Raw genomic sequence first — 18303 nt, 5'->3', positions numbered from 1 at the left:
CACACGGCATCTGGTGGGGGTAGGAACTGCTTTTTTCTTCAGTTCCTTTTCTTAAATAAAAAACAGCAGCAGCAGACCTATTGGCAAGTCTGAATTGTTAATCTTGACAGAAGTTAGTGGGTAGAATGCAGGTAAGGAAGTCAATGGTGCAAAATAAATGTAATTTATTCCATGGATTACAAATTATTCCTTGGTTCTGGGAGTTTATTCCCTTGTTCTGTCTTGGTGATTATATGGCCACATTACAGCTGTATCTGAATGCCTCAGATTGTGGTAGAAATAAAGTGATTTGTTCAGGTTAGTATGCTCAGATGTATGAGATTTAAATATCTCCCTTTACATTTGCAATCACAAATTATATATAATCCAACACTATAATTTGGTGGTACCTGACCAATACATATTACCAGGTGTTGAAATTAGGTTGGCAGCATTTCATGGCAAGCACCTTTGCCTGAAAATGAAATCTTGGAGCAATTCAGCAATCTCAGAGATTCAAGATCACTTTAATTTAATCTCCAAATCCTTCATGCTCTCAGATACACACATTGGTTTGAATGAGTTTGCACATCTGTATCTATCCATCCAAATCTCTGAGCTGGTATATGTGTTTCTAACACGCCCATCTCTGTAACACCTAGGCTCCTTGTGTCACTTGACCAGAATTTGTTCCAGTATCTCCAGGCACACGTCAATAGATGCACATGCAGTTTGTATTAGAATGGGAACTCCCTGACAGAATGGTTTGAATCAGAAAACGCCAATTCATCAAAAAAACAGACGGACGGAATTTTTGGTGAAAATCAGAGACAGACCCCAGAGACTGCTCTGATCATCAGGTGAGTCACCTGGGAGGTGGGAGCCCTAAATTCAAGTGGCTGGTGAAGTTGGGTCTCCCACATCACAGGTAAATGCCCTGACCACATGACTATTATAGGATGGGTGGACGTCCCCTTTTTTGTGAAAAATTCCAAAAGGTCCTGGTTTCATTCCACACTGGAACAGAAACTAATTCCGAAACCCTGACAATCTTTGCAAAACAGAAATCTTGTTTTCCGGTAAGCTCCAGTCTGTATTGAAAACCTGGGCTGACCATGTGACTTTGAACTTGAAGACTTCTTGTGATACCACAGTCCTAACATTTGGGATCTATGCATGGGGGACATTTACCCCATGTTGGCATTTTAGCTCTGATATGCCCCCACTCTGTAGTATGCCTCAGTTAACCACAGTGCATGCTGTGAAGTACTGCAATCCTCCCCCATTTTGTGCCAGTGGATTCCATTCTGTGGTGTTCCCTCATACACAGTGTTCTGAATCCATTTAATAAAAGGAATAACACGTTACCCTACTGTTACTCACACCTTCTTGTCAACTGTTGGAAATGGGCCACCCTGATTATCACTACAACACTTTTTTTCTCTTGCTGATAATAGTCCACCTTAATTGATTGGTCTCCTCAGAGTTGGTACGGCAACACCCATTTTTTTCATGTTCTCGGTATATATATATCTATCTTCCTACTATATTTTCCACTGCATGCACCCGATGAAGTGGGTTTTAACCCATGAAAGCTTATGCCTAAGTAAATTTGTTAGTCTTTAAGGTACCACAAGTACTCCTCAATCTTTTTACCTAGACTAGTAACTTCTAGTCAATATTGGGGTGTGGGAACAGAAATTTCAGAGCAGGACTTCAGGGCTGTTGTACTATCGGAAGTCAGATCCTGATCTATCCCCCAGGAATGGGACTAAGACACAGCCAAACCCTGGAAAAGACACATTTCCTTTCTCTGCACTGCACCCTTTCCCTGTGATATGGAATTGGCCTTCTTGTCTGGGGTGTCTTGCTCCAGTAAGGGTCTTTAGCAGCAGGGAGCAGATGAGTCAACAGTGTTTGACATTGTTGCAAAAAAACACGAACATTCTTCTGGGATGTTGTGACGTTATTGATATAAACTGGGACCATATAGAACATGGGTTGCAACCAAGGTCCTGTAGTGGCACCAGATCTTATGTAAAGGGGGTCATATAAGGTGTCTAAGACCAGGTTATGGGTTACTGGTTATGATTATGCTGTCTGTATGTCTGTATCATTATGTAGTTGAAGTTATAAGTATTGGCTGTATACTGTCTGTATTTCAAAATTGGTGCTGCAGTTCTGGGAAACACCCCAGACAAGCTGGTGTTAGCTCTGCTTAGCCTGCTTGATGGCCCATTAAGGACCATCAGCTACACAATTGATCCATTGAGAGAAGGCAGATATTCCTTGTAACTCAGTAGGGTGTGCAGGGACTTGCCCATGTGACTCCAAACTCCATTTTGCTGTAATTTTCCACAGTAAGAACAAAGAAGTGTTCTTACATCTGGAAGTGCCTATATCAGGCGGATGCCTCATCTCCATTTTGTCTTCAATCCTGCTTCCTACCTCTGGAGGGACTTTGCTACAAGCTGAAGCTCTACACAAGGGACTGATGACCCATCCCAGCAGGGGATGTTCTCCAGAGACTTGATTTAAACCTGCAGTTTACTCCATCACTGCTACAAGACTGAACTAAAAACTTTGCCATTACTGTATGTAATTGATTCCATTTAACCAATTCTAGCTCTCATCTCTATCTTTTTACTTTTATGAATAAACCTTTAGATTTTAGATTCTAAAGGATTGGCAACAGCGTGATTTGTGGGTAAGCTCTGATGTGTATATTGACCTGGGTCTGGGGCTTGGTCCTTTGGGATCGAGAGAACCTTTTTCTTTTACTGGGGTGTTGGTTTTCATAACCATTCATCCCCAGGATGGGTGGCACTCGTGGTGATACTGGGAGACCGGAGTGTCTAAGGAAATTGCTTGTGTGACTTGTGGTTAGCCAGTGGGGTGAAACCAAAGTCATTTTTGTCTGGCTGGTTTGGTTTTCCTTAGAGGTGGAAAAACCCCAGCCTTGGGCTGTGACTGCCCTGTTTGAGCAATTGGTCCTAAATTGGCACTCTCAGTTGGGTCCCACCAGAACCACATCATCACAGATTTATTAGCAGGAGTGTTGTAAGCAAGACACAATTAGTAATTCTTCTGCTCTACTCTGCTCTGATTAGGCCTCAACTTGAGAATTGTGTCCAGTTCCGGGTGCCACATTTCAGGAAAGATGTGGACAAATTGGAAAAAGTCCAGAGAAGAGCAACAAAAATGATTAAAGGTCTAGAAAACATGACCTGTGAGGGAAGATTGAAAATCTTGGGTTTATTTAGTCTGAAGAAGAGAAGACTGACTGGGGACATAACAGTTTTCAAGTACATAAAAGTCTGTTACAAGGAGGAGGAGAAAAAATTGTTCTCCTTCACCTCTGAGGATAGGACAAGAAGCAATGGGCTTAAATTGCAGCAAGGGAGATTTAGGTTGGACATTAGGAAAAAGTTCCTAACTATCAGGGTGGTTAAACACTGGAATAAATTGCCTAGGGAGATTGTGGAATCTCCATCATTAGGGATTTTTAAGAGCAGATTGGACAAACCCCTGTCAGGGATGATCTAGATAATACTTAGTCCTGCCGTGAGTGCAGGGCGCTGGAGTAGATGACCTCTCGAGGTCCCTCCCAGCCCTATGACTCTATGATTCCATGTGTGTGATAGTTGAGTGAGAACTCAACCAGCTACCACTCTGGAGTAACCTGGGGGGGGGGCGGTTAGAGGTGGTAGTAGAAAGATCTTGTTACTACAACCTGCTAAACAAAGCCAGTGGGAGAACAGTCATCTGTCACCCCCTAAAGAACCCTGCAGGAGCTTGGAGGCCTGTGGTCCCTCCTTACAGAAGAGAGCAGCCCCTGAGCTGGGGTGCTGGAGGGCAGAAAGGGAAGCCAGAATTATGGTCCTCTCCCAGGATGAGTTGTTCTCTTGAGATTTCCACCATTTTGCTTCAGATGCCAGCAAATCTAGATCTGTCCACCTGGCTGGGGTTGGCTCGAAAGCAGAGCTCAGGACTCTGATCTGGCTGGGTTCTGCATCCTGACAGCACCAGGTCATGTCAGCCTGTCGCTAATTGAATTATAGTGGGATTACTTAATGAGCAGAGAATACTCTCCATGCTCTATTGGTTTAATCCATTAGTGGGTTTAGCAGCACAAAGTCCTCCAACGAGTGTCCTGAGCACTGGATTTGTGAGCTGGAAAGAGGAGAAAAGTCACATGAAAATAGTAAATGCCACATTGATTATGCATCTGGGCAGACTCATGCACTAATTATCTCATCATACACAATGGAATATGTTTGTGGTGTGAGATACGCCAGTGATAAGCTAGCCTCAGACTGGAGAATGCAAAAAACTGGTGCCAAGGCATTAAAAAAAGAAATGTCATTTGTGGTCAAATCTTCTATTTGGAGGAATCTTCTAGCACAAGCATGTTACAGCTGAGTAACTGACAAGAGTAACACATTTTATGAAGGACAAAAGTGTTTAAATAGATTTGGACAGAGGCTGCAGATAGCAGAGACACGTAGGTTACTCCACTTTTTGATGCTCTGAATGTATGGCTTTGAGATCACAATCAAGCCATTGATACTAAATATGCTTCTGCACCTGGGTATTCAAATGTAACCTCTAGTCTTTGCGCTCCAGGTAAAATCAAGAGCACAGCGTGTGACAGTAGGGAAATCCATGTGCTACAGCACAAGTTCATTCATCTTTCAGTCCACAACATTTGCTGTTCTTGTGGGACAGCACATGGATGTAATCTGCTCACTGGACGACACACGGGTTCCTCTACCGAGCTGTTTTTGTTTAGTTTCACTAATGTCCAACAACACAGGAGAAATACACTGCGCTTCCAAGGTATGACTTATGTGATAACTCTCATGCTTTGGCCCTTCACTCCCATCCTTCAACCTTCACCTGTCCGAACATTTTCGACATAAATCAAGGAAGCATTACTGAATATCAGGGAACCATTTGAATATCTGATTTCATGTATACACAACTTGACAATGAATCGAGTTTTTGCATTGCATGTTGGGAGTCTTGACAGCATTTAACTGGCCAGGATTTCACTTCTGAATTTTTTCTGCTGATTATCTTAACGGACTAGATTCATTTCAAATACAGTAGAACTGTATGTACATGGGGGTTTTCATTGCTACCCACAAGGAGTTCTGTTTACATAGTCCAGCTTTTGTACCCATCAACAAGAACTTAGCTGGTAGTAAAATATACAACGTAGTATATTAGATAATGTGAAGGTTGTGACACAAACGAAGAGAGCTAATGCTGAAAATGCAGCCTGACTGACAGCTCTATAAACAAACAGTAATGTGTCGTTCACTTCAGCTGTCTGTTTTTGGTCAGTGCACAGTACTATTTTCATAGAAAAGCTATTTCAAAATATTTGTTTAATGAATTTTCTTGGAAATGGTTAACATTATATGGATATTTACAAAATATCTGTCATTTTTAAGAGTGACCTGAACTTCAGCCTGGAAACAGAATATTTTAACAGAAGATACAGCTAAAAAAAATAGCAGCCAGGACTATTAATTAACAGCCCTTTCTGAGCAGGAAATTCATTTAAAGAAAAATACATAAATGGATAGCGCTTGTATTATGAAGCTGCTTCAGCAAAACTGTTTTGTAATTCAAAATCCCTATATACCACATTTCTAGCCATTGTGATTTCGTATTACCTGTCACTAAACCCTTGAAAGCCAACACTTTGTGGGATGTCTTACTTGTTATTTTTAAAAGATTCTCAATAGCACTGCTTTGGAAAATAAGCTTTCATGTCTCAGTTCCTCTCTAGGTCAACCCTTTCAGCACACACCAGTGCTCCGATACTCTGCATTCACACTGGTCTGTTGTGTTCACCCAAGCCTTGGCTCTGTAAACTCTTACGAACACGTATTGCACTGAAGCCTACGGCTTCACGCAGGTAAAGCTAGGCATGCGCATATATGTTTGCAGGAACAAGGCCTAAGGATGCAGATGCAATAGGGCTTTGAGCCAAACAAGGCTTAAGCATGTGATACTTTTCAGATTTTGCATAGTCCTACGGACTGCAACGGGTTTATTGATGTGTTTAACGTTAAGTACGTGCTTAAGTGCTTTGCTGGATCAGGGCCTAACCCATCAGCGAAGCCAGGAATTCAATGAGGATTCAGTCCGAGAATGCAATGAGACAAAGGGCCGTATTCGGCTCCCACTTACATAAATGTAATTTTGAAATAGCTCCAGTGGAATTACTGCAGATTTACACAGCGGGAGTTGAAAAAACAACCAAAGGTGCTAAGCTCTCCCAGGGAGATAAAAAGATATAGCTAAAAAAAGAACTGCCTTTGTATTCTGCATACACTTGCCCTTAAGTTTTAAATCAAGAAAACTATCACAGATACATCTGGCTCTAACTGCAGCTAATACCTCCAGTGCTGCTGTTCACTGAAGAAAGGGGAAATATCACAACTGTTGGCTACTACTAACTAGTTTCCATACCTAAAAACAAATGTAAATATCCTTCTCCTGTTCCAAATACGAACAATTTTCATTGGCCATTCTCAGTGCACATGCCACTGGATTCGTTCTATGGCTTTTTTGTAATCAAACCCAGACCCCCGGCGAGGGATTCCTCATGCATGGACGCCCACGTGTGAGGGTGTAGGTGGGTGAGGGGTGCTCAGATTCTGCTCAGGTCCTAAGGCAGGAAGGCGGGCCTGGGACCCAGATCAGGATCCATGTTTTCAGATGCTGCTCTCCTGATCTGCAGCATGAAACTCCTGCTTTGGGTTGGCTGGCTTTGGAGTGCTCCTTTGGGTCAGGGCGTTCAGAGTTCAGCCAGCATCTCTGACCTTCAAAACACCCCTTGCCTTCCCTGTGGCTGCAAATCAGCAGAGCTGTTTCGGAAAGTAGCACTGGTCTGCTGCTTGGAGAGTACGAAAATCACCCGCAAAGCCACAGCCCAGTGGACCAGAGTCCATAGCGCAAACCCTCAGATACACACTGGTACCATTGACATGAGCTCCTCGAGGGGCCCTGCGCTCAGCAGACGGGAAGATGAAATTAAAACATTGTATTGAAGTTTAACAGGCACTTCTGTAACCCAGGCACCAAACGCACAATGTGAGTCTTTCTGCCGCTTTGTGTGACGCTGGCAATGTCTGAAGACACGGCCCTCAATCACTTCAGTTGGGGACTAGCTTCTGAGACTTGCCAGCCAAATCCTGCAGACCTCACCTTGCCAAAACTGACCAGGGGCAGAATGCGCCGCTTGCATCCCTGGGAAAATTCACCCAAAATTGGCCAAGTAAAGAACCTCTGAAAAATCTCAGTTCGCACACGCTCAGCAGACACTTGTTAGAGTTTGGCAACTAAATTCTCGAAAGGTTCCACCTGCATGAGCATGCTCCAGCCCTTCCCTGCTGACTGCACCACACATGCCACATCCCCACAGAGTGACTGAGCATGCTCCGGCCTGGAGCTAGGCAGGATGGCAGCTCGGAGCCACCCAGGGCCATTGTGGTGCCATGCCCCAGAACTGTCTCACCTGGGCTCTTAAAGCTCCCTCTGCTGGGCCCAGGCAGCCAGGAGGAGGAGGAGGAGGAGGAAGATGTCTGATTGGAATGCAGAGAGGACAAGAGCCAGATCTGGGGCATAGGGTGAAAGGATGGGGGGAGGGAGAGGATTAGGACAAAGAACGTGTGGGGGGTGGGAGGCTGGAATTGGGCTATGTGTGGGGGGCAGACATACTGGATGAGAAGCGAGCCAGGGGCAGGCAAATTGAGAGTGGCTGTTAAGACATTAGGACTTGGTCAGGGTAGAGGAGACTGTGCCTGAGGGCAGGGACCAGCAGCTGGTGTGGGACACAGCTGGGACTTGGACAGAGAATTCAGAGGGTGAGAATGGGACGGGCTGTGCAAGGAGATGGAATGAGAAGCCTGAGGAGGACTAGAGAGGTGCAGGACTGGGATGAAGAGCCAGGAGGGGAAGAGACAAGACTGGGGGTTGGGGCAGAAGAGTCACACTGGTGCACAACAGAGACAGAAGGGTCTGTGCCCACTAAAACATGCTCCCTTTACAATCTGGAGGGGAACCAGGATTCCTAAGTCTCACCATTCCTCTGCTGCCAGCAAAGATCAGTGAGATCCACTGGCAAAGTGTGTACCATCCCCCTCTAGTGCTGGTCCAAACAGAGGATGACTGCCTTCTACTGCTGTCAGTTACACCAGGAGCTCAAGTGGCTGACATCTGTGCCCTGGATCTAAAGGTTCCAACCTGCTGATGAATCATGTGGGTGTCAGCATGGTCCCGCGTGACGGAATTGCTGTCTTTGCACTTTGCGTTTTTAAACACCTCCAAACTTGCACAGATGCTATATGTGTGTTCACATTACCCCAGCAGCAAACACAAGCATTCACAAGCTAGGGAACCCCAGAGTTAAGTTAGGAGTACAGAAAATAGGAGCAGAAGGGCCCTCCTGGGTCCTCAAGTCCCTTCCCTGTTACCGCAGACAGCTCTGTCAGACTATCCCCTTCACAGACTTTTCATTCTCTGTCTTCAGACTAGTTAATCGTCTGACCCCACGGTTCTAGAACCACATCACTCTGAGGGATAGAAACTGTCTAATTTCCAGTCAACACTGATTCCTGGTCAGTTTATCCCCATGTGCTCTCGTGCCAACACCATCATTTACCTTCACCAGCTCGTCTCCCTCCCTGGTGTTTACTCCCACACCGCCCCATGTATTCATAACAGCCAGAGCTCCCCTCTCAGTCTTCCCTGGGCAAGACTACACAAACCAAGTTCCTTGCGTCTCCTCTCCTGAGATCAGCTCTGCATCCCCCTGAGCAGCCCGCGAGCCGTGCTTGATTCCAGGTTGCCTACGCAACCATAATTTGCCCCCCTTGTGCATTACAATACAATCTTTAACTATATGATCACAATTATTTTTCCACAGGGAATCTGCCTCATTCAGTGCCCAGGAGAGACTGTTGTGTTGGGTTGCGTAGTGAAGGAGCCCATCGTTTGTAGGACCCCCACCTCCATTGGTGCAGGGACTGAGGAAGAGAAAGGACAGTCTAAGACTTCCTATGTGATGCTGGGTAAGTCACTTACATTTAAGTCTTTCATGGATGGCCACGAATTGCACTTTTCTAGCTTCCTCACTGCCCGGAGTCTAACTGGCAGAAGTGCTGAGTGCTCACAGCTGCAACTGAAGCCAACGTGAGCTGCTCGTTGCACAGAGAGTGTTCTACAATGCAAAGGACGATGAAAAGGCAGCTCCTCAGCATCTCAAACTGGGCACCCCAAAATGAGCAGACACTTCTGACTTTCCTCCTGCTGTTCCTCGGGTCCCTATCTGTAAAATGGAGATAATGCCACCCCCTTCTCCCACAGGCATAGTGAAGATCAATTCATTCATGTTTGTGAAGCACTTGGAGACTAAATGATGAGTGCTGCAGAAAAGCCCAAGAGGAAATTAAGAATTGTGTCCTCAGCAAAGGGTTTGAATAGTGCTCCTTCAGCGCAGACTGGGGCCACATACGAACTATGAGCAGAAAACAAAATACTGAAGTGCTGCTCATTAAATGAGTTCTTTTCATCCAGTCCAACGAATGAGGCAAGGTCTTGTGGGGGGAAGATCACAGGTGATCAAGTAATTAAGGACTGCAGCATAAGGCATCCCTACAAGGAGGCTGAACTGCGATTGTACAGACAACCTTAATTCTGGCCTTTCCTACCTTTGGAGGGCTTCCCGTTACCACCTTAATGACATTCTGTAACAGTCCTTGGTGTGTGTAATATATACACTGACCGAGTGGGAGGTTTCATAGGGCAGCCTGCATTGGTGACAACTGGGACCAGCTGGGGGGCTTTCCCCAAGGTTTCTGCACTTGCTGAAAGATCCATAGGCTGCGGCGTGGGAGGGGCTTGGCCCACACTTTTAAGCTGTAGTCCTGTACTAACTAAATCCGTGACGTTGCTGCCAGGGCAGTCTGGAGCATCGCCCTGGCTGCATGGTCCCAACACCACTGAAATGTGACCCAGGGCCACCGACATCCACATGGGGGGCAACCAGCCAAAGGTGCTGTGACCAGGCGCACGGGGAGTTTCTTCCTGTTCGGCACAAAACCATGGGCATGGGGGGAGGAGACCTGCCAAGAATCTGCCTCCTCGTGACACTGGCTCATGTGCTGTGTGGCTCAGAGACATGGGGACATTCCCTAGCCAAGGCAGACCTGGGGTCCCTGTGTAGGTCTAAGGGATGAGAACAGAATCCCTTCAGGGGTTGTGGGGAGGGATCAGAATTCCACCACCCCCAGGAAATAGCTGAATTGGCTCAACTGACAAATTAGCACCCAAGTGTAACTAAAAGCCAGTGGGAGCAGAGCAGCCATCTCCATGCCTGCCTTGGAAAATACCCCCCTTACTTCATAATAAACAGTATTTCATATACAGGGCTTATGCCTGCCTCCATCTCCACTGGGAATTTTGCCTGATCCTACAAAACAGCTGCCATTACAAAGCATGTTTGGCCAATCTACCAAAGGACATTTCACCCCGTATTACTTATTGCCTTGATTGGTTTGCAGTTACGGTATCCTACTGATTCTCCTGCTAAGCCAGGTGTGCAGACATCAGACTGCATTCCAGTATGTCACTGTGACCGGTTCCATCTGACGGCTTCTATCTGCCAAATTATCTCAGCATTTACATTACGACCAAAATGAGCAGTTTAACTGCATGGAGGTTCCTGTCTAAGGTCACCTGGCCTGAAAGTAGAAAGAAATATCCAAAGAAAACCCAGCTGAGGCAAAGGAAAAATGAAGAGTTTTATCTGTCACTAGTCCAAAATCATCCATCATTTTCACAGGGAAGATTGAACAGATCTTTCAAAAACAAAAACACACAAGTTTAAAGTTAGCAAATTATCTACTTATAAGAAAATGATTTGCTGAAAAGTACAGTAGTTGCCATCTGAGTAACGTTGTAACTCACCAAAGAGCTTTACAAAACAAGGAATTGGATATTGATTTCCTAGTGGCCGGCACTGATTTCTAAGGCTTGGGGTTACAGTTGGTCACAGACTATCCAAAACATAATATATTCACTCAATGTTGCCATTATTTGATGAATAAGTTATCTAGCAAATCATACTTTGCATTATTCAGCCTATTGTTTAACTGGTCAAATACTGCTTTAGAATCACAGATTATCAGGGCTGGAAGAGACCTCAGGAGGCCATCTAGTCCAATCTCCTGCTCAAAGCAGGACCAACACCAACTAAATCATCCCAGCCAGGGCTTTGTCAAGCCTGACCTTAAAAACCTCTAAGGAGATTCCACCACCTCCTTAGGTAACCGATTCCAGTGCTTCACCATCCTCCTAGTGAAATAGTGTTTCCTAATATCCAACCTAGACCACCCCCACTGCAACTTGAGACCATTATTCCTTGTTCTGTCATCTGCTACCACTGAGAACAGCCGAGCTCCATCCTCTTTGGAACCCCCTTTCAGGTAGTTGAAGGCTGCTATCAATCCCTCACTCTTCTCTTCTGCAGACTAAACAATCCCAGTTCCCTCAGGCTCTCCTCATGAGTCATGTTCTCCAGCCCCCTAATCATTTTTGTTGCCCTCCGCTGAACTCTTTCCAGTGTTTCCACATCCTTCTTGTAGTGTGGGGTCCAAAACTGGACACAGTACTCCAGATGAGCCCTCACCAATGCCAAATAGAGGGAGAAAATCAAGTCCCTTGATCTGCTGGCAATGCCCCTACTTATACAACCCAAAATGCCCTTAGCTTTCTTGGTAACAAGGGCACACTGCTGATTCATATCCAGCTTCTCGTCCACTGTAATCCTCAGGTCCTTTTCTGCAAAACTACTGCTTAGCCAGTCAGTCCCTATCCTGTAGTGGTGCATGGGATTCTTCCATCTTAAGTGCAGGACTTTGCACTTGTCCTTGTTGAACTTCATCAGATTGCTTTTGGTCCAATCCTCTAATTTGTTTAGGTCCCTCTGTATCCTATTCCTACCCTCCAGTGTATTTACCACTCTTCCCAGTTTAGTGTCATCTGTTGTTAAACATAGAACAGGAATAGTTGGCAAATAAATTACTCTTTTTATTAATTAGTATTATTATTATTCAGCATGGGTTGGTAGAGCACAGAACCGGGAGCCAGACTCCCAGATCATCTACCAGCTGACTGTGCAACCTTGGGAGATCACTGGGCCAACTGATTCGTGGAGGCCCGAATTGGGCCTAATGATCAGAGATGCTGAGCACCCTGCAGTCCCATTGACTTCAACAACAGTTGTGAGCACTCAGAACACCAGCCCCAAATAACTCAATTCAGATACAGCAAAACTGGGTGATCTCAGATCACTGGCCACTTCTGAAAATGACGGCCATAACATCTCCATACTCTATTTCCTTTGTCTGTGAATATTCATCCTGACATATCTCCCATAGTGCTGTGAGGCTTCTTTAGTGCCCCAAGATCCTCCAGTAAAAGATGCCAGAGCAGAAGTGAAAATTATCATCAGTTTTATTCTGTTATGGACTGTAGGCCAATGAGACAGATGTTGATATTATGCGTGTACCACAGCTGCCTGTTTTGGGATTGGTGAACATACCAGGGACCCTCTGCTGGTTTGAAAAGTCCCATGGGATCTATCTCTGGTACTAGACAAATGTACCTTCCCACAGATGTGACAATTACTGACTCCTGTTGCAGAATAGATGTTCTGAGACTATTAATGCTTCGGTATCATGACCCTATCTTTCACACCTGGGACAGGAAAGGCCAGCTTTCCAAGAAAAATACCTGAAAGTAATCATTGTTACTTTTATCTTGATAAGTGATCAGATTGCTTCTCAAAATCACATTCTTCAGGAGTAATTCACTGTAGTAGTTACTTTAACAATCCCATGCAGCATTCACAAAGGACTATAGGGAAATACGGGCAATAGACTGGAGCCTGAGCACTAAGAAAGGCGTTTAACCCATCATCTTCTAGCTAAGAAGCAGAAGTGCCACTAACTTCCAGTTTATTCATCCAGGAAACAAATCCTGGTTTCTTTTAGTGTATATTCCTAGACACAGAGACGGTCTATTTTTATTTCAGTGCTCTGATGGCATCAGCTTTCACAGGACTTTCAGGTGAGCACCAGCAGGAACCCAGAGACTCTACGTTAGTTAAAGGTAAAGGATGGGTTCCACTGCCACTGCATAAATGCAGGGTAGATGAGTGGTTAGCTCAAGGTTTGCCATTCTGTTTGCAAATAGGCCTTTAAAATGTAAGGACATTAGAGACAAGATAGCAAATGAACGAGAAGCACAAATTTTGTTGTTGGGTTTGTTTCTTTAGATTTTTTTGTATTTTATTATTATTATTATTACACATATAGTAAGGAACAAAATCCTTAGATCCAATGGAGAAGTCCAAATATTCCGATCTGGATTTTTAGGCTTGGACTCATCTCCAGTTTTGTTTCTGATCAACTAATTTTCTCCTCTGCAATAGATTTGGATGAACATGTGAAAACATGTTCATTTTCGAAGCATTTTGGAGAATTAAATTAAGATGAATTTGATGTAAAGCCACACTCATATCCTTTTGTCCAAAAAATCATCAAATGGTGATGCACTGTGCATTTTACATGTTAATGGGACAGCGCTTAACAGTAATTTTAACCCCAGCTAGTAACAAGTCTCTGAAGACCATGTGGAATATATTTAGGCACATAAACATAGAATAGATTCAGTGATGTCTGCTCAAAGTAACACCAATTTTATCTAATGCATGGAAAACGGTTTCCATAAAATGCTACAGTAGCATTTACACAAATCTTTCCTAATTGGCTCAGATTCTGCTTGGCCTGTTAATGGCAAAATTCTTATAATGATTTTCTGGTCTGGATGTTTGTTCAGAGAGTAGTCAAAAGGTTGTTCTATAAAACTGAACCTATTGTCAAGCCTCAAAGCACAGAACGTATTGATCAACTATGGAGGGCCATGAGGTCTTCACTGTTCTGCAGCCCTTTCTAAACCCCACTTGGATGTGGGTGTAGGTTAAACTCTGCTAGCTTGGGAACATCTTCACCAGCCTGCCCGCTAACTCCGTGCCAGCAGAGAACCCACGCAGTTTCCTTTGACCTCAGGGGTTAAAAGTTCTCACTCTGACCTCATTCCCCTGCTTGCTCACCTACAGTGGCTCTAGACCCCAGGAAATCCGCTTTGAGGAATCCCCCCCACACACACACTCTTTCATTTGCCATTTGCTGTTCTTTCAGATGCTCTCTAGGAACCATGTATAGCCAAAGTTCTCAGTCTACACTTCATGGGATGCCCAGAATCTTCTCTTCTCTCCAAAGGCCTAATGACCTTGGCTCATCAGTGACCGTGCACGTACTGAGAATTGTACCCACATTCATTAAGTCCACCACAGAAATTAACAGCCCTAGGAAAAATGTTTTTCATTTGAAAATGAGCCTCTGCAAATCTATAAGACGACAAATACTCCAGTTCAGCTGGTACCCAAGAGTCCAGTCCATTGCTTCATCACAAATGGAACATCAGGTAACTCTCTTGGTACCTCGCCACTCACAAGCCTTTGAGCTCTGTCTGATTTGATTATGACTGAACTAAGTAGCAGTAATTTTGAATCCACTCCAGTAACAGCTGACTTTTTCAGGAAACTATGCAACACATGGAATGTTCTAACAAAACACAGTTATTCCAACTTGGAAATAGTGTACTTGGTACATGAATGATCCAAGATCTATTTAACATTGTATTTGTTGCCATAAAATAAATGACAGCTATTACTGACATATGAACAAAAGGATTATGGCTAAAGTGAGGCTTCTCTCTAAATAAGGGAATGTAGATCTTACACCACAGATTGTTGATACAGCTATTGAGTTGGCATTTAAAACAAATATGTTATTGCTGAGTGCAACATTTTAAAATGTGTGAATTTGATTCCAGCATTATAACTAATACAAGGGTCAGCCTCCAACACCTTTACTCTTGGTGAATAGAACCTGACTCCACAGATCGTTCCCTGAAGGCAACGATAGGCCTTGTGCAGTAAGGTGCCACCACCATGAGCACATAAGGATATCAGAATCCCACCCAAAGTGATTAATGATTTTAATATGACCTATCTATGCCCTTCTATGGCCCTACCCAGGTAGTATCTGAGCATTGTTAAACAACCAAAGAAGTGTCCGCACACAAATTCCAGACAACCATTGCTCCTCCCATGGGGATCAGACCCTAAGTCTGAGTCCTTACTCATGGCGAATAACAGTTACTCACAAGAATAATTCCAATGAAGTCAATGGAGTAAGTGCTACTCAGTGAACTGTTGCAGAACTGGGCCTTTGACAGGAGCTCCTCACCATGCAGCTGGCCATCCTCAGCTCACATCTCCTCCCAAGGGAACTCATGGGATCTTCTCCCTGTTCCTGTTGCTCTGAGGAACAATGGGGTGTTCTGTGCTCAAGTCAACCTGGCTGCAACTTTCCCAGTCCCTATTCCCCAGCTGCGATGCCCTTCTTACCAAGGCCTCACTTTCTCCTGAGCCTGTTTTCCACAGAAATGCACAGGAAAAGCAAGAGGCTGGGGACACCACCCAGGGAGAACTCACCGGCCAACCCTTCCAAGCGGGAGGGGGGTGGCTTCTTTCTTTTTAAACAAAAGGCAAAATGGCTCCTCCTTTCTCTGCAGGAGAGCGGCTCAGGGAGAGGTTGCAAAGAGGGAAGGGGCTGCTGGGGGGACAGCAGAGGCCCAAGGCAAGAGACAGGCGGGAGAAGACCGTTCCCCACCCCGCAGTGTGATCTCTGCAGGGGTTCCAGCTAGTTCATTTTAACCGCCCCCAGCCGGGAGGCAGGTGGCAAATACCGCCCAGGGTTGCATGAATGCGGTGGGCTTTGCTCATGTAACCTCAGCTCCCCCGGCTGGGATCTGCACCTCCCAGTCCCACCCAGTCTTCCGCCGGACCCACTGCAGCCGCCCGAGCCAAGCCCTTCCCTGGGGAGAGCTCCAGGCCAGCCGGAAGCGCCTCCCATCTGCGCCTGCCGCCCGGCTCCCCGGCTCGCTGCCCCGCCACGAACCCCGCTCTGGAACAGACGCGGCTAAACTTTGCTCGGACTCGGTCCGGGGCGCAGCCCGGTCACACCCCAGCCCGGCCCCGGGAGCTGCCCCTCCCTGCAGCCCGGCCCCTGTGCGCCCCCTTCCCCGCCCGGGCCAGCGGCGGCCAGAGCCTCCCCCGCCTCCATCGCCAGCCTGGCGCACGGGAAAACGCCGCGCAGCTACAAAACCGGAGCCAGCCCGGCCGGGGCGCCTCGCCGCGGCCCCTGGGGAGCTGGCAAGGGGCGGAGTAGCGCCCGGGCACCCCCCAGCGGGTCCCCGCCCTCCAGCAGGGCCATCGCAGGGGACCCGACAGCTCGAGCCGAGCCCCGGCCGCTGCGGGCTCGGGCCGGCTCGCACCGCGGGGTTCACACCCGCGGCGTCTCTGCCAAGCCCCAGCCACGGGCCCCGAGGGGAGCCGCAGGCAGGAGGCGCCGGGCTCGGCGACCCAGAGCCCCGGCCACGCGCAGTCCCCAACCCCCCTTTGTGCCGCAGGGTTCACAGCCAGGATAACGTGGCCACAGCCCGGGGCAGGCGCGGGGCGCACGGGCGCCTCCCGCCCGGTCCGGGCCGGTCCCTTCCCTGCGCCCCGGGAGCGGTGCTCAGCGGCTCCAGGCACCCCGGGCTGCGAGCGTCAGAGCGCGGACTGCACCTGCCATCGCCTGGAGAGCGGCAGAAGCGCAGCTGCCAGGGCGCGGGGAAAGCCCCTGGTGCAGCCGGGGACCTGGCGGCCTGGGGCTGGGGCCGGGCAGCAGCTGGCCTCTCCCCTCACCTCCGGCCGGGAAGAGGGAGCCGCAGCGCCCAGTTGAATTAAGCGCGGCTACACTACGGCATGAACCATGGATGGGCTCAGCGGGCCAGGGCGCTGTCCGAGCCCGGGGAGCCGCCCCGCGCCAGCCCCCAGCCCAGTCCCAGCCCGCGGGTCCCGTCCCTGCCCTGCGGCCTCGCCGTGCCAAGCGAACAACACAGTCTGGATCCAGGACAGCCGCTGGGCGCGTCTGCTCCGCTACCCGGGACTCCTTCTGCCCTGGCACCGCGGGGTGCGCGCCCCTGCCCCGCCGAATCCACGCCCAGGCGAGGAGCCCAGCGCGGCCCGAGGGGAAGCGAGCCCCGGGCAGGCAGAAGCTTGGCAGCAGCGCAGAGCGGTGCCCCTGGGCAGCGCGGGGAGCCCTGGCCATGTCCGGAGAAGCTCCAGCCCCAGCGGCCGCCACACGGAGCAAAGGCTCCAGCTCAGAGCCCCCGCCGGGCTGGGCCCGCTCCGCTCCCGTGGCGGGGTGTCCCTGCCTGCCCTGCGGGGAGAGTCGTCCCCCGTCCCCTGCCCCCCGCAGCAGGGAATGTGGCGCCTCCCGGAGCGGCGCCCGCGGCTCCCCCCAGCCCGCAATGCAGCGCAGAGCCCGGCGCGGGGAGGGTCGCGTTACCTGGCGCCGCTAGCCGCGAAAGACGGGGCCGGAGCACTTCCCCCGGCGGGTGCAGCTGCGGCGCGGCGGCTCCGGGCTGGCTTCACGGGCTGGCGGCGGGCTGGCCGGGGCCATCGCTCCGCACACGCATCCTCCGGCAGGCAGGCGGCGGCCGGCGCCCGCGGGTCCGGCTGGTGGGGCGGGGGGGCGCCCGCGCGGCTCGCCCGGCGCAAAGCGGCGGCTCAGCTCCCGGGGAGCGGGCAGAGGCAGGCGGCTGCACAGGCGCGCACGGCGCCAGGCGGGGGAAGGAGGGAGGGAGGGAGCCGCGCGGTTCCCCCAGCGCACACCAGGCAGGGGCGCAGCCCGCCGCCGCCGCCCCCACCCCGGACCCCGCAGCCGCGCCCCGCTGACCTTGCAGCGTGTACCTGCGCCAGGGTAATCCGAGCCCCGCCGGGCTTCGCCGAGCCTCCTCGCTCCGCTCCCTAACGCCGCCCCGTGCGCTGGGCGCCGGATAATCCTGCGCTGAGTCCCGCGCTCCGCCTCGGGCCAGCGCGGTTCCGCCGCCCAGCAGCCCCAGCTCAGGCACCGGCCGGAGCGCCGCGGGCCGGGGACGCGCTGCCCATGGCCCCGGCAGGCGGGCGCTCTTCCTGCGCTCCGGAGCTACAGCCGAGCTGCGCGGCCGGGCTCAGTCCTCGGGCTCCTCCAGCCAGCTGTCCGCGCCGCAGCCATGCACACCCCCGCCGAGGGACACCGACCCGCCGGGCAGCCTCATGCGGAGCAGCCGAAGCCTCGGGCGCTGCAG

The 18303-nt window shown here is 49.1% G+C and overlaps 1 protein-coding gene across 11 annotated transcripts in view; it reads right to left on the bottom strand.

The window, feature by feature from the left end:
- Positions 1 to 18042, bottom strand: part of LRFN5 (leucine rich repeat and fibronectin type III domain containing 5) — a 162901-nt gene extending 144859 nt beyond the window's left edge. For 2 of the 11 annotated variants that reach the window (XM_030562764.1, XM_030562763.1), the window contains exon 1: positions 15292 to 15491. The gene's annotated coding sequence lies outside the window, so the exon portion shown is untranslated. Of the gene's footprint in view, positions 1 to 15291; positions 15493 to 17522; positions 17592 to 17912 lie in introns of those variants that run through there. The other 9 variants (XM_030562757.1, XM_030562760.1, XM_030562753.1 and 6 more) reach the window with 8 other exon arrangements.
- Between the last annotated feature and the right edge of the window lie 261 nt (positions 18043 to 18303).

This window comes from Gopherus evgoodei, chromosome 4, assembly GCF_007399415.2.
Source record: "Gopherus evgoodei ecotype Sinaloan lineage chromosome 4, rGopEvg1_v1.p, whole genome shotgun sequence".
In the NCBI taxonomy this organism is placed as follows: Eukaryota; Metazoa; Chordata; order Testudines; family Testudinidae; genus Gopherus; species Gopherus evgoodei.
The sequence above is the reverse complement of the archived record's forward strand: the minus strand, read 5'-3'. Positions and strand labels throughout refer to the sequence as shown.